Below are 6,000 nucleotides of genomic sequence, written 5' to 3'. Positions count from 1 at the left end.
GAGGCTGCGGGCTCTGCAGTCTCACGGCCCGCAGACCAAGCTAGCTGACCGGTGTTTATTTCTGCTGGGCCCCGCTGTTTATTTTCACCAGGGTATTAATGTCTATTCTGATATGCCTCTTGTGTTATTGCAGATGAGTCATTGGGGAATGTGTGGGTACATGTGAGAACAGTCTGTGCCTGAACGAAGAGGGGCGAGACGCGAGAGAGGCTTAAATGTGTGTGCAAACACACGCACACACACACACACTCACACACACACACACACTCATATGATAATGTAGGCTTCTGTATCCTGTTGAATGCATTTCAACATGTTGAGCGTTGCAAACATTACATAATAGTTTGGTTCATTGTCTTCTGTATTGTCTAGCGAGACAGAAATCACATGGCCAGCAAGATTTTCAGAAATATCACAAAAAGAGTCTTAAACATACATTTTATTGTACATTGCTGTTCAATAGAATATATATAAATATATATAATTCATCGTAAAAATTACAAACAAGAACATTTTAAACAACTTAACATATTAAATCATGGAAAATAAATTAAAAAAAACATGATAAATAAATGAAAAAGATGGGGCTGTCTGAAATGCTCCCTCATTTCTAATTTCTACTTCAGATCCAGGAAGTCATATCTGCCAAGTGGGAAAACACAAAGTCATTGTTGACAGGCTCTTCTTAATTGTGGCAGAAAGACATCCTGTACAAATAACCCGATAGCCCTTATTTTGGTGCCTAGACACACGTGTAGTCCTTCTCATTGATGGCTGTGCAACATGGGCTGTGGTCAGCTGTCTACTAACCATACATGTCTACTAAACGTGCACCGACAGCCAAAATGTAACTTTGTTTTAGCCAAGAGGGAAGATAGAAAGCAATAATTACTTTCTGTTATGCATAACATGATGTGATGTCATGCACGTCTCAAGCTGTGAAGTGCATGACATTTCGAGATGGGATCCACATAGTCGATTCCAGTGCGTGGGCTTATAGCAGGCTACAATTCAGAGCTACATGTGCATGGCTACAAGGCCATGGCAATGAAATACACATTGCAATTATTTTCGACATTTTAAACATGACATCTCACAAGCTGCGTCTGCAACACTTTTAGGACAATTCTGGCTGGAAGTGGGCCCGAAATAGCTCGTCCAATTGGGAGCTGAGTCATTAAGCTGCACTGTTCAGTGTTGACTTTGCTGACATGGTGGAATAAAATACATCTCACAAGCTTTCCCCATAAGGAAATATTCAAATATAGCTTACACTTAATGTTGACTTTGTACCGTCAGCCCCGTGCTGGTTCCCCTGTCAGCTTCTCAAAATGATGCACTGACTGGATAAGTAACATTTTACAACCCAACTATCCCTTTAAGTACAAAGCCGCAGCCAGATGTTGATTAGCTTAGCTTAGCATACAAACTGAGTAGCAGTAAAACACCAAACACTCTGTCTCTCTTTTTACACCCCTGTATCTGTCACTGCTCTCTCCTCTTCGGCCCTCAGCAGCACTGCACACACTGTGGCCGGCTGCACCGGTGCATGCTGGGACTGCACCGGTGCATGCTGGGACTGCAGCAGCTATCATGAAAAGACCTCTGTGTCACAAACGAATACACAAAGGAAATATTGTCATTGTTTTTTTTCACAGTGGATGCTGAATGATAAATGTGCTCCTGGTTTGAATATATGAGTGAAAAGTAACTCAACTCCGACTCATAAGACCCTCTGTGGTGCGTTACGTAACAGTAGGGATGCCCCTGTGTAATGGAGGGCGGAGCCAGACTGACGGCCTCTGTCGAGGTCGGCTGGAGGGCGTTGCAATCATTGTGATAATAAAAGAGGTGTAATCTTCTTGTCCTCTCCTACTCTTTCTCTGCCATTATAAAACATGTGCACATGCATTCTTTTCACCCTTTAATTATTACGTATCTTTAATGTTCTCTCCTCTCCTGTCCTTCGCTTCGAGGTGCTCGCTGCTCGGGCTCTGGGGCGATGGATTGAAGGGTAACTGCCAAATATCGATTTCTTCTAAGCCTCTGACTGGGCTGAGAGTAAAAACTGTCTGTCTGACAATATGTGCACTGTGCTGCTCTTCATGTTGATTAAGAGAGCAAAGTATTCTGACCAAACATCCCTCTGACTGCCAGAAAGAAGCTGAACTAAGGCATCTACGAATGAAGAGATCCTTCCATCATATTCTCTGTTACTAAGCTACTGTTTTGACTCCTTTCGGTGACCCCCCCCCCCCCCCCCCCTCATTTAAAGGAATTATGGGCTTGTCTGCCACTTTCTCAATCGCTTTCTCCTTTGTCTCTCAGAGCGAGGCAGGAAACAAAGCAAGCTTCATTCAGTGGTTTTAAAAGTTAAAAGGTTAAAACAATTCAACACCTGCGCTGTCAAGATTTTTGCCAGTTTCTGTCAAACATCAAAAGCAAGTTTTAGCAAAGACAAACATGCCACTGATTTGTAAGGGATTGAGTAAAGAGCCAAAGTTGGTTATTATAGAATAGTATAATTGATAGAGAAGAAGAGAACTGCATTTATCATGTTTCCAGTATATAGGCTCCACGAGTTGGATGAAGTTCTCATCGCTCATCACAAGTTTGAATAAAGAAACCTGACGAGTGTCACCGCGGTTATTTCAGCTTTGGGTTAAAGTTTTTAACAGAAAGACAACTTTACCAAACTGGAGGGGGTGGATTCTAGAGACCAGTGTAATTAATCCAGTGTTTTTGACTTCAACTTTTAATATATTAACTGACTTAATAATTTAATGCGTCTTCAGTGTACCTGTTGAGTACTGACTATGCTTTCAGAGTATTTTCATCATTTCTGGCCGGCTGCCCGTCACCCACGGCTACGGGATGATGGTCATTTCCTTTCCTGTTTAAGGTTGACTGAAGGTCAGTGAGGAACACTTCCCTGTCTTCTCTTTTCTCCCGTCTCATTTGTGAAGTGTAGACAGCCCCGATGCTCTTTTATATTCATTACATTTCATGGGTCAGGTAAGAGAGCAGAACACCAAGGATTTAAGGCTTTAATTAACCTTTATCAATAAATCAGTGATTCTGTATTAATACAACCCCTCAATTACTTCCTCTTTTGGAAAAATGATAGCCAGGACTGACATTTTTACTGCAAATCAGAGCCCGTCTTCAGCGGCCGTCTTTTCACACTCAACTTGTGTGTGTCTTTAGTGTGCTGGAGTGTGTGTGTTTGTCTGTGTAAACACAGTAAATGTAGACAAATCCACAGAGTTTCCACCACATCCGCCTCTAGTATTAAATGACAATTATAATAAAAGAGTAATGCAGCCTTTTCTGGATGCTTTTTTCCAGCCATGATAGCAGCGTGACTCTTGACGGATGGCGATGGCGGTCTATCAGTCTAGATTTGTACATAATGGTTCTCAGAGTCTGGAGCTGACAGCCAGTCTGAGTCGTGACCCCGTTGGCGACCTTCTGATGATAGACACGTTACACCTTCTTAACAAGTTAACTTAAGTTCTGCTGCAGAGCCTTTTGCTTCAGACTCTTCGGTTCCTGATGAAGACAATCCCTCCTCTGCCTCTCATCCTCCTCTCACTGTCACACTTTATCACACAAGTGATGTCGGGATTCTTACACATGAAGTCAAACTAATTGATTTAGTGCATTAGCTTGTCAGGCTGCCTTTCTTTTGTTCCACGAGTGTGACCTCAGAGCTCCCGCTTCTTAAAATGAGCATTAAGTGAGATGACTAATCCACTTCCATTACTAATTTCAACAAAAAGATAGACCTGCCAACATGAACAGAATTGTGCAATAACGTTCATTGAAGGATATTAACAGCAAGGATGTTGGGTAATTGCTCTATTTGTATCTTGACTATAGTTCAAAGGCATAATGGATAACGTCATTATGTGGCATTTTTCATTGGCTATGACAGCGTGACACTGAGGGTTAGGCCATTTTTTTGTGGTTTGTAAAAGGCATTTTGTCTCGTTTTTTTCTGCATTTCTTGTCAGTTTCTTCAAGAGCACATTTTTCTTTGTCTTTGGTATCTTTTCCCTTTTCTTTGACAGGTTTCAGCCTGACGCTGTGTGAATAAGGACTGAGGCTCTGTCATCCGGTGTCAAACGGGAGTTTGCTGCATCCAAAGTATTTCCTTTTTTGGGGTTTTACTCTATCTGCCATGAAGGTAGATGAGAATATAGATGTATCTATTGAAGGTTTCACTGGATTTTGGGAGTTTCTTTTGTACACTAACTTTCATTCTTATGAATGTGGAGTTTACAAGAGTTTATAGTATAATTCAATAAGTCATCATCAGCCTTTGCTTCTTTGATTTATGAAAGAATGAAGCCCATGGGCGCATGATCTCTCCTCTTGGTTTAGAAACATCCGGAATCACAGCATGAAACACGTCTGTGCTACCAGAGAACTGAAGATGAAGCATTACATTTGAACTAATCCTGGTACACGGATTGTAGTCAGCTGGAATAAGAGAGAATTAAACCATCTTTGACCTCCAACTAATCTGCAGTGTTTCAAATGCTGTAGTTTGGCGCCCCCTGCTGTCCATCGGTCATATCGTGATCTAGATCTGTGGTTCCAAGGACCCCTAACCAGCATTGTTGGCTGTGCCATCAGTGTCTGATTTAATATAGAATATATACAATTCAGTTAATGAACTTACACTTATATTTTATTGAATATTTTTTAAATCATTATTTTTAATTAAGGTTGAGAACCACTGATCTAGAAAAAACGAGACTCTAATTCGTGCTTTATTTTCTCCAATAATGGGTATTTTAATTTTCTCCCAAATGTGTATATATATATATATATATATATATATATATATATATGTGTATACATATATATGTATATGTATATGTGTATACATATATATATGTATATGTATATACATATATATGTATACATATATATGTATATGTATATACATATATATGTATATACATACATATGTATATATATATGTATATATATAGCTGATGTTGTGATATCAAGACCCAAATAATTAATAATAATATATTTCAGAATATTCTCTATTAGTCACTGAGCATTGCATGTGCTTGCTTGTATGCAACATAATAATAATAATGATTCAAAGTACCTGTAAAAACTGAAACTTGAATACAATAAAAAAAATCAATCTTAAGTTGGCTATTAGCTTATCGTGAATCTTTTTTTTTATGTTCAGGAGACAATTCTCTGTGTTCCACATGCCTCCTTTGATCATTGCAGTAGCTCAGGGCACCACACTGTGACCTGGCAGCTCATCACAGGCAGATCCATCTTAGTTCTGGTCCACAGAGTGATGTTCACATGGGCCCCCCCCCCCCCCCCCCCCCCCCCCCCCCCCCCCCCCCCCCCGCTGCAGCAGGTCACACGGGTTGGGTGGGACAAGGTGAAGCCTCCCTGCAGACTGTGATTCATGGGTGTTCTTTGCAGCTTTTAATGAGAGAGTAACTCAATCCTTTTATTACACCGAGTGCTGAAATAACAAATGAGCAGCAGACGAAAGAAGGCGGTTAGGATTTGATTAGTGTTTTAGTTTTATAGTGAAGCCATGCAGACCGAACCTGAATCACAAGCACATCAATAACCACGATTATTAATATAGTTATTGGGCCTAACAATGAAAGATTATTCATCCATTTGGAAAAATAAAGACAAAACATTTGAGCAAAGTATGTAAAATGAGCTTCTCTGTGCTTTGTGTTCATGGCTGTGCATGCCTGTTAGTGCACGTGAGCGTGCACGTGAGCGTGCCCCACTAGCTCGCTCTGTACCCCCCCGCAGGTAAACATTGTTGCACTGTTAGTGCTTCAGAAGTAGATTTGATAGTAACATTGTAGCTAAATGTGCTGATAGATTTATAGGGAGGATGAATACAAAACCCCAAACCGAGGCTTCTACACAACGACCTCTGGGATTGGAATTAAATGAACACGTGATGTACAAAATAAACAAAACGATCAAAAA

The sequence above is a fragment of the Cyclopterus lumpus genome, chromosome 8 (assembly GCF_009769545.1).
Source record: "Cyclopterus lumpus isolate fCycLum1 chromosome 8, fCycLum1.pri, whole genome shotgun sequence".
Lineage (NCBI taxonomy): Eukaryota > Metazoa > Chordata > Actinopteri > Perciformes > Cyclopteridae > Cyclopterus > Cyclopterus lumpus.
The sequence above is the reverse complement of the archived record's forward strand: the minus strand, read 5'-3'. Positions refer to the sequence as shown.